Here is an 11,114-nt window from a genome sequence, read left to right as displayed (position 1 = left end):
TAGCTCACATAGTTTCTGAAGGAGATATGTAAGCTGTCAAGGGAGGAAAACAGTTAATGGTCCTACCTAGATGCAATGCTTATAAACCACAATAATGACCGCATGTCAAGATATCCCCCAAAATTGCAATAGTAGCACTTATATCTTCCATTAATATGGGGTTAACCAACAACTGTCTAATTGGACTTAAGACCTGTTCAACAGCAGCCAAAACTATGCCTCGTTCTGTAAACACAGCTTATGAGCAGAGTGCAGTCAGTATACAGTCTTCCATTGGTTATTGGTTGGGGGTGGATTACAGGAATGGCACTTCCTCCCACTGAATTCCAAATTTCCTGACACTTATTAAAATGATATAGTGTTTGCATATAATATGTACACCACCTCCTATGTACCTTAAATCTAAATGCATAAAACAATACAAATGCTACATGTATTACAGAAATACTGTCATTTAGTGAATAAGAAAGGTCTGTACCTGTTCATTAGATGCATTTTTTTCCCTAATATTTTCAGACAGGGTTTTGATTGAATCCAAGGACATAGAATACGAACTGTATTCCATTTTGGAAGGCAACAGTTAAAAGGAGATGGTATATTCTCTCTTAACAGCACAAAAACTGAACTAACAGGTTGGGAAATTTAGTCTTGCTGCAGGAAGTCAGGAAGACAAAGGTGAGGAGGGGCTTAGAGCCAAGGAAAGCAGGTGACATTGTCAGAGCAGATGCGTGTTGATTTACAAGGTTATCTGGGTTCTTACTCATTGTTTCTTATTTCTCACATGATCTCCTCTTTATCCATCTATTGCCACCCCCAAGCACCCCATTATCTTTCTATAGACATAGTACTTACTAAATGCCTGTGAAGTGTATTCACTACATAGAATAAATCAAGATAAAAGCTACCAGCAACTCACTCAGAAGTCCTTTGAAAAGAGAAATGCAATTAAGATAGGTCACATGAGAGGCAGATCACATGACTGTTGAGACTCATGCTGCATGATCACAGTGTCTCCAGAAATGTTTCTCAAATAGAACCTTGGCCTCAGCTCCACCTTTCATTAAGGTTTGCTTCCCTCCTAGACTCATCTGTGGAGAAAGAGCAGCCACACAACCAGTAAGAGCCAGGACATCCATCTCCTCGGGATCAGAATTAGTGGAGGCAAAGATAATTAACAGATAATGTCAATGCAGTGAAGTGTTGTCACAAGATAATGGTCTCCTGCTGCTGTACAAATGTGAAGTGGAGCTCATTCTTCAGAAACAAATTTCAAAGTTGAGAAAGGGTTTTCTCCCCGTAAAATAATAACCTTTATACAATGCTCTATTGCAGAAATGTATTTCTAGCACATTGTACTTTGCTCTAAGAAAATGCTGAGAAAAAAAATAATCTTTGAATAGGGATGCTATAATTGTATCGCTTGTTATTTTTACAATAGTCAATGTTATGGTTATTCAACTTGGTCTGAATCTGGCTGGTTTTATTCTTGATGATCACAAAGCCTCTGGCGAAGACAGCTAGTTCTCCATGTGTGTGGGTTCCTTGTAGAAGCTCCCCTTGATAGTATTATTAGAATGTAAAAGCCTGACTGGCAGATTTATGCCCCACTCCACCCCCATTATCAATAAGAATGCCTTGCTATTAATGGCGCATTATAAAATTCATTATTACAGTTAATCAGCTATCATTAATTAACATTATATTATAATATGTATATTTAGGCAAATAGTTTTTCCTTTTAATAAATGCATCTTTCTAACTTCCTGATAATTGAAAGTAAGATCATAGCCCAAGAAAATGAGAACGCAATCAAATGAAATACAGAGGATAGTTTTTACAGAGATAAAATTATCTAAACTCATTTTAGTAGAATAATTTTGTGCCAGTTATCTATTTACTGTCTCCCAGATGAAACCTCTCCTTAACTCCCTGCTATGCAACAGTGTAGGGAAATCCAGAACATACACCTTCACTAGCAGACATGGCATTATGCTTTGCAGTACTCAGTGATGGTGGCCAACATCGAGACAGAAAGACAGGCCTTCTTTCCTTGGCTTCGTTGTGTTCCTTTTGGTGACCCTCAGAGTGCAGCAGGCAAGGGCACTTCCCCCATGCATAGCTTCTCCCTCAAGGCATGCTTATCATATTTCTGATCTTAGATTTCAGATTTTCATCACTAAGTATGCTGTTACAGGGCTTTCTTAAGTTCTTTAATACTGTGTGGAAGTTCTTCTTTGTCTTTGTGTTTCTATTGCTGTGATGAAACACTAGACCAAAGAGCAAGTTGAGAAGGAAAGGGTTTATTTGGCTTACACTTACACATTGCTGTTCATCATTGAAGGAAGCTAGGACAGAACTCAAACAAGGCAGGATCCCAGAGGCAGGAGCTGATGCAGAGGCCATGGAGGGTGCTGCTCACTGGCTTGCTTCCCATGACTTGCTCAGCCTATAGCACCCATGACCAACAGCCCAAGAATGGCATCACCCACCATGGGCTAGGTACTCCCCCATTAATCACTAAATGAGAAAATGCCTTAGAGCTGGATCTCATGGAGGCGTTTCCTCATCTGAAGCTCCTTCCTCTCTGATGACTCTATCTTGTGTCAAGTTGACACAAAACCAGCCAGTACACCTGACCTCTTGTCAACTTGACACACAAGCACATCACCATTAAGCCACATCCCTTCCTTCTTATTCATCCCCAAGATCTCACATTAAAATCATAAATAATTTTTAAAGTCCCACAATCTTTACAAACCCAATCTTTAAAATTTTAGTCTTTTTAAAATATCCAATCTCTTTTAAAAGTTCAAGTCTTTCATCTGTGGGGTCCTTTAAAAATCAAAATTAAATGCTTTCTTCAAGAGAGAAGAACCAGGGCACCATTACAATCTGAACCAAGCAAAACCAAACTCCAACAGTATGAAAAACTCAGTGTCCAATATATGGGATTTACTCACAATCTTCTGGACTCCTGCAAAGGGCTTGGGTCACTTCTCAGGCTCTTCCCTCTGCAGCACACACAGCTTGTCTTCTAGGCTCTGGCTGGCTCCACTCCACTGCTGCTGCTGTTCTTGGTGGTTATCCGTGGTAGTGGCATCTCCAAAATGCTGGGGTCCCCTTCTGCAACTGGACTGCACTTTCACCAATAGCCTCTTATAGGCTCTCTTCATGGTGCCAAGCCTCAGCTGCTATCCATGACCCCTTCATGCCTTCAAAACCAGTACCACCTGTGTGACTCTTACACATTACCAAGTCTGGCTGCCAGCATGAGGTATAACCTTGGCCACCTCTGGAAAACAGCCTTTCTGTGCTTTCAGGAAACAAAATCCTAGAAGATTTCACCTCAGTGAAATCTCTTCTTAATCACCACTAATTTCTTAGCTCCAGCTGACCAGCATCAAGTATCCCAACAAAGCAAAGTTTTGCTTTAGTAGTTCTGATAGCTTGTTAATCACAGCTGATTCTTCAACCACAGCTAACCAGAACCACAGAACCTTGATTCAAAATAACAAATGTCCCAATAGTCTTTATACTTCCCTCTGAAACTTTGTAAGCCATGCCTCAATCCTCTGTACTTCTCTCAATGTTCTTATCTTCCAAGTTCCCACAGAACATTCCACTGAGGTTTCAACACTCAGTGACTTTCTAGCTCAAAGTTCCAAAGTCCTTCCAGAATCCTCCCAAACACATGGTCATGTGTGTCACAATAATACCCCCACTATGCTGGTCCCAACTTGTCTTAGTCAGGGATTCTATTGCTGCAATGAAACACCATGACCAAAAAGCAAGTTAGGGAGGAAAGAGTTTATTTGTGTACACTTTCACATTGCTGTTCATCACTGAAAGAAGTCAGAACAGAAACTCAAACAGGGCAGGATCCCAGAGGTAGGAGCTGATGCAGAGGCCATGGAGGGGTGCTGCTTAATGGCTTGCTTCCCATGACTTGCTCAGCCTGCCTTGTTACAGAATCCAGGACCAAAAGCCCAGGGATGGCACCACCCACCATGGGCTGAGCCCTCCCCATTGATCACTAAATGAGAAACTTTGCCCAACAGCTGGACCTCATGGAGATTTCCTCAGCTGAGGCTCCTTCCTCTCTGATGACTCTAGCTTGTATCAAGTTGACACACAAAACTAGACAGTACATTCTCTTAGTTTACCTTGAATTTTTATTGTGAAAACATGTCAAATTTCAATAAATGACTGTTCTAGATGGTTCACACTGATTATAAGAGTTCTCTCCATGTGTCTCATTACAGTGATTTTTTTTTTCAAGTTGAAATACCCTGTCATTGCTGAAACGAACCCTCCAGGTCACAATGTGCAAGCCTTTCCTATTAATTAGACTTGGTTTGCTTGAATTGTATAGATTATATTTTCATATTTATTCAAAAAGAATTAATTTTATCTTATTGCAGTGTCTTAGCATAGCTCTACTAATAAGGTAATATTGACCCAAACAATGTAGCGTGACATATTCCTCCACTTTACACTCTTTGGGAAAGTTTCAAGAGGAGTAATTTTAATTCTTTAAATGTTTGATAGGGAAGACCTGCAGGCATCAGGCCCTGGATTTATTTTGTTGTTGTTGTTTTATTGTATATGTATTGGAATTTTATCTGCATGTATGTCTTCCACCACATGTGTAACTTGTACATGTGGAAGCCAGAAGAAGGCATCAGATTTCCTGGAACTGAGGTTACAAGGGACTATAATAGAACCCAGATCCTCTGGAAGAGCAGCCACTATTTTTAGCTATTGAGCCATTTGTCTAGCTCCAGGGTGTCCTCTTTGGAAGGTTTCTGATGTAAAATTTCATCCATTTAGTTGTAATGAGTCTATTTTGCTTAAGTCGGTTTCGATTCCTTAAGTACTCCTAAGAATCTGTTCGCCTCATTCACACCATCTAAACTGCTACCGGTATATTTTTATGGCTCTTAATTTCTGTAAGATCAGTATTAATATAATTATTTTTCCATCTCAGTTATGTTCACTTACTTTTGTTTAATATGTCTAGATAAGCATTGTCAAATTTCTTGCTATTTTCTAAAACTTGATTTTTTACTTTATTGACTCTACTGTTTTTTTATTTTCTATTTATCACCACTATATTTCTGTTCAATTCTGGCTTATTATTTTTATGTAATGCCTTAGAGCATGAAGATAGGTTTTTTTCCATGTTAGTTTTAAATGTTGACACAGTCTCAGCTAGAAGAGAATCTCAGTGAGGAATGATCTGGATGGGTTTGCCTATAGGAATATCTGTCAGCAACTGTCTTGATTGTTAATTGAGGTGTAAAGACTCACCCTGAACATGGGTGGCACCATTTCTTGGGATTGGCCTTACACTGTATAATAGTTGCTGCACAAGCAAGCAAGCAAGGATCCCTACCTTTATTTCCTCTCTGCTTTGAAGCGTGAATCAGATGCTTTAATTTCCTCCCTTGATTTGCTCATAACAATGGACTATAACCTGAAATTATTAGCTTAAATAAGCTGCTTTCCCTCCTAAATGGCCTGTTAGGATATTTTATCACAGAAAATGAAACAGTGCTAGGACAGTTATTGGTTTGACATCTTTTTTCTCACTTAAATCTATTCCTCCCCTACTGACCATAAGAAAGATTTTCTTATAGTGTGAGTTTGTTTTTCTACCAATAAATTTTGTTCTTAAGCAATTTCATACATGTGCATAAGACATTCTGATTATTCTCTCCTTACCCAACCCTTGCCAACCCCTTTTCTTCCTTTCAATTTTGTCCCCATATTCATGGCTTTATTTTAGTGTCCTACTGAGTTAAACCTGTGAACATTTAAGTGTTTCTCAGCCATTTCTGTTTCCTCTTTGAGAATTCTCTGTTTCGATATATAATCCATTTTAATTGAGTTATTTGTTTACTTGATATCCAGTTTTTTGAGTTCTTTGTATATTTTGGAACATTAACCCTATGTCATACATGTAGTTGGCAAAAAAAAAAAAAAATTCCCCATTATATAGGCTGCTGCTTAGTCCAAATGATGCTGTTTGCTGCCTGCCATGCAGAATCATCACAGATTCATGAGGTCCCATTTATTAATTATTGATCTTATTGCCTGTGCTAATGGTGTTTATTTAGAAAGTCTTTTCATGTGCCAATGAATTCAAGGCTATTTCTCACTTTCTCTTCTATTAGATTTAGTGTATCTTGTTTTATGCTGAGGTATTTGATCCACTTGGACTTGAGTTTTGTTCAGGGTGATAAGTATGGGTCTATATGAATTATTCTATGTGAAGACATCTACTTTGACCAGCACCATTTGTTGGAGATGCTGTCTTTTTGCCAGTGTATATTTCTGGCTTTTTTTAAATAAAAAATCGGATGGCCATGTATGTGTGAATTTATGTCTGGTTCTTCAACTCAATTCTCTGAATAATGTATCTGTTTCTGTGCAAATACCATGCTACTTTTATTACGATAGCTTTATAACACAACTTGAAATCATGAATGTTAATACCTCCAGCAGTATTTTATTGATCAGAATTTGGGGTGGGGGGGAACTATCATGTGTGTGGGGGGGGGGGATGTGCTTCCATATAAAACTGAAAATTATCCTTTCAAGATCTTTGAAGAATTGTGTGGAATTTTGATGAGATTGCATTGAATCTGTAGATTGTTTTTGGTAAGATGGCCATTTTTACTTTGTTAATGCTACCAATATATGAACATGGGAAATCTTTCCATCTTCTGAGAGTTCCTTCAATTTCTTTCTCCACTGACTTGAATTTTTTAGTATACAAGTCTTTCACTCACTTGGTAAACGATACCCCTAGATATTTTATATAATTTGAGGCCACTGTGAAATGTTTCATTTCCCTGATTTCTTTCTTAGAACATTTGTCATTTGTAAATAGGAGGGCTACTGGTTTTTGTGAATTAATTTTGAGTCCTACTTTGTTAAAAGTGTGTATCAGTTGTAGGAGTTTCCCAGTGGAATTTTTAGGGTCACTTATGTATATTATCATATCATCTGCAAATAAAGATAATTTGACTTCTTCCTGTGCAATTTGTATCCCTTTGATCTCCTTTTGTTGTCTATTGCTGTAGCTAAAACCCAAGTGCTATACTGAATTGGTCTGGAAAGAGTGAACAACATTGTCTTGTTCCTGCTTTCAGTGGAAATGCTTTGAGATTTTTCTCCATTTAAGTTGATGTTGGTTATGGGTTTTCTGTAAAGTGCCTTTATTATGTTGAGGTATGATGTCCCTCATATCTCTAATCTCTCTCATACTTTTATTATAAAGAGGTATTGATTTTGTCAAAGGCATTTTCTGCATCTAATGAGATGATCATGTTTTTTTTTTTTTTTCCTTTCAGTTTTTTTACATGATGGATTACATTTGCTGACTCTCATGTATTGAACCATCTTTTCATCTCTGGGATGAAGCCTACTTGGTCATGGTGGATGATCTTTTATATGTGTTCTTAGATTCATAAACTACTCTTAAGGGTAGTCTGCATGCCCAGAGTAGATAATAATATCTATCCTTGATATTGAGATGCAGCAGAAGGATAGATCCTGTTTCCAGAGTCATTCTGTTAGCTTTAAAAAAAAAAAAAATAGGGAGTGGAGACCATTGACATTGAGAGATATCAATGACAAATGATTGTTGATTCTTGTTACTTTGGTGGTGGTGGTGGTGGTGGTGGTGGGTCTGTGTGCTAGTAAGTGTGTGTGTTAGAGAGAGAAAGAGAGAGAGAAGGAGAAAGAGAAAGTGAGAAAGACTATGTATGTGTACTTCTCTTCTTCTGGTTTTGCCAATATGATATTATTTCCTATATTTTCAAGATTGTAGTTAACCTTTTTAGGTTGGAGTTTTCCTTCTGTAGGATTGGATTTGTAGATATTGTTTAAATTTGGCTTTATCATGGAATATCTTATTTTTTCCATCTATGCTGTGCAAGTTTTTCTGGATATAGTAATCTGGGCTGGCATCTGTGGTCTTTAAGTGTCTGTAGTACATCTATCTGTACAGGCCCTACTGGCTTTTAGAGTATCCATTGAGAAGTCAGATGTTATTCTAATAGGTCTGCCTTTACACATTACATAGTCTTTTTACCTTGCAGCTTTTAATATTATTTCTTTGTTTAGTACTTTCAGTGTTTTGATTATTATGTGCCAGGAATCCTTCCTGGCACAGTTTTTCGGTGTCCTGTATGCTTCATGTACCTTGATAGGCATTTTCTCCTATGATTACTATTGAAAATATTTTCTGCGCCTTTGACCTGAGTTCCTTTTTCTTTATCTATTTCTATTATTCTTAGGTTTGTTCTTTTCATAGAGTCCCAGGTTCTTGAAAGTTTTGTGCCAGGAGTTTTTTTTAGATTTAACATTTTTCTTTGACCCATGTATCCATTACTTCTATTGTATCTTCAATGCCTGAGAGTCTCTCTTCTATCTCTTGCACTATAGTGATGCAGCCTGTCTCTGTAGTTCCTATACAAGTTTCTAAATGTTTCATTTCCAGGATTCCCTCTGTTGGGTTTTCTCTATTGATTTTATTTCCATTTTCAGCTCTTAAACGTTTTATTAATTTCCTTCCTTGTTTGTTTGTGTTTCATAATTACTTTAAGGGATCCATTCATTTCTTCTTTAAAGACCTCTATCATATTTTAAGGACCTTGTCTTGTGCTATGTTTCAATTCTTAGTAGGATTGATGGATAATACATTTTCCTGGCTGTTATTGTGTTTTTTCACCAGCATCTAGGCATCTTGATTTGGGATGGTTGTAGTAGTTGTTGGTGTTGATATTTGGTTTTGTCTTTGTTGGGTGGGTGTTTTCTTCCTTGGTTTCTTTTGCCCTCTCTGGTTCTTAGGAGGGTGTTGTGGCTCTGTATTGCCTGGTAGGATATTCTTCTGGGGTCCTAATAGGTGTGGCCAGTGGAGTTCTGGGTAAAATGGATTTATAGGTATTAGGAGCTGACACTTAGGAATGGGAATGGGCTGGCTAGGAAATGAGGGGTTTACTGGAGGGAAGAAAGAAGAATTCTACCAGAATCTGCTTAATCTCCTGCAAATGTGGGCAGAAAGTGAGGAGAAGCCACAACAAGTAGTCTGCTACAGAGCTGGGGATGAGACTGGAGGATTGATTTTGGTGGAAAGAAGAGAGAGTTAAGCTCTGAATCTCACCTACCTGCTTAGCTGACTAGGGTGGCCTGTGAGTTCCCAAGAAATGCCTATTAGTGTTGGGAACTGGGATAAGATGATGATTGAGGGAAAGATGGTTGGAAGAGAAGGACTATATCCATTTCTTTATCATTTTTGAGACAGAATCTCACTCTATAGACCAGGGTTGTCTTGAACTCATGAAGATCCTCCAACCTCTACCTCCTGAGTGCTTGGTGTGTGCTACCACTCCCAGATTTAGTGACAGTGCTTTAGTGTAGATTTTTTTTTTAAACCATAACATTCTTCCTTTGGAGACATGAGAATTGTCTCCCTTGTATTTTAGGACCCTTTTCATTAGCAGCAGTTTTCATTAAAACTTCTGACGCACAAAGAAGAAGAATTACAGGACTTTTCAAAGATGCTCAAATTGTTCTCACAAATAATTTCTCGTAGTTATGGAACTGAGGAAGCTCAATAAGAACAAGAAATTGGTCCTAAAGATGGCCAAGAAATATGATGTCTTTATTGCTTCTGGTCTCTGATCAAGCAAATCCCATAAATTCTGGGCCTAGGCCTAAACAGAGCTGGTAACTTCCCTTTCCTGGTGTCATACAATGAAAACACAGTGGCCAAAGTTAAAAGTCTAAAGTCCATAATCAAGTTCTTTTGAAGAAGGCTCTATGTGATTGGTTATGTGAAGATGGCAGGTGATGAACTAGTCTACAACATCCATTTCAGTTTCTTGGTATTATGGCTCAAGAACTGGAAGAATCTAAAGGCTTTATATATCAACAGAACTATGGGCAAGCCACAACACCCACGTCAGGACACATCTTAATAAATCCTAATCCTACCAACCACAAGCAAATAAGAACAGAGAACACTGAACTCAGAGAAAGAATTGCCCAGCTCTGGGTACACATAAATAACCTAAAGCCTTGGTGTGTGTTCTGTGAAAAATCTCTCAAGAAGCCTTAGGGCTGAGAAACTAAACTCAAAATTCAAGCTCTTATCAAAATAAATGACTTACAACACAAGTTAGAGTCTTAGACTCAAGAGTCTTGGCAATTAAAGTGAAGGCACTTATTGGGAAAGATTCAATAGTGTAACTTGGGATGAAGGACCCTGGTGAGGCTCAGGATATTGAACTCTCAGATTACCATGGGTTTATTTTGACTGAGGAACTAATCTCCCTAGCATTAGTGATGGATGCATTCATATTTTCCCCCTCTGCAGTATTGCCCTCTCCAACCTTGCCTTGGGGAAATTAATCTTGCATTGCTATTGAAATCAGCAATGACCTTGCCTAAAAGAGATATCCAGGAAGACAATGCTGAAGCTCCTCGTGACCTCTGTATCTGCCCCTCTAGACATAAAACCACACTCAAAGCTCAACATACTACTAGAGAGGGAGAACTTAGAACCCTAAAGAACTTCTTGAGTTTTCTAATTCATACCAGTGTAAGTCTGGAAGTAATGTGTAGGAGTAGATTTTTTTAACAGTGTGGAATAGTGGTAAAAGGAACCTAAAAGTTCATCAGGCATATTTTATCAGTATGAATATAATAAGGAGGTTAGATGAATATATATTTCATTATCTTCTATATACACCTAACAAAATCAAATTACTACTCTACTATGATAGTTTAATAGAAATCTATGCCTAGAACTATAGGGTTATGTGGGAGTTAAATGGGCTTAAATTTGACTTAGGTAAGCTGAGTTTTGCCAGCTTGTGAAAACCCCTACCCCTTATCTTGGAAAAGCAAATATTTGCCAGAAACTGCCTAAAGGAGAGCTTGTCAGAGCTACTAAGACAAAGGTCCAGATGCAGATCCTATTTCTGTTTGCTAAGAAAAGAATCCTTTTACTCTCCAAAGTGTACATGTTTTTATTGCCACTTACAAATTGCTTTATTTAGGGTTACTATTGTTGTGCAGAGACACCATGATTAAGGCAACTT

At 38.1% G+C, this 11,114-nt stretch overlaps 1 pseudogene; it reads left to right on the top strand.

Annotated features, from left to right (window-relative positions):
* Positions 1-9,597: 9,597 nt before the first annotated feature.
* On the top strand, positions 9,598-9,989 carry LOC118596731 (annotated as a pseudogene).
* The last annotated feature ends 1,125 nt before the right edge of the window (positions 9,990-11,114 follow it).

The sequence above is a fragment of the Onychomys torridus genome, chromosome 16 (genome assembly GCF_903995425.1).
Source record: "Onychomys torridus chromosome 16, mOncTor1.1, whole genome shotgun sequence".
NCBI lineage: Eukaryota > Metazoa > Chordata > Mammalia > Rodentia > Cricetidae > Onychomys > Onychomys torridus.
The sequence above is the reverse complement of the archived record's forward strand: the minus strand, read 5'-3'. Positions and strand labels throughout refer to the sequence as shown.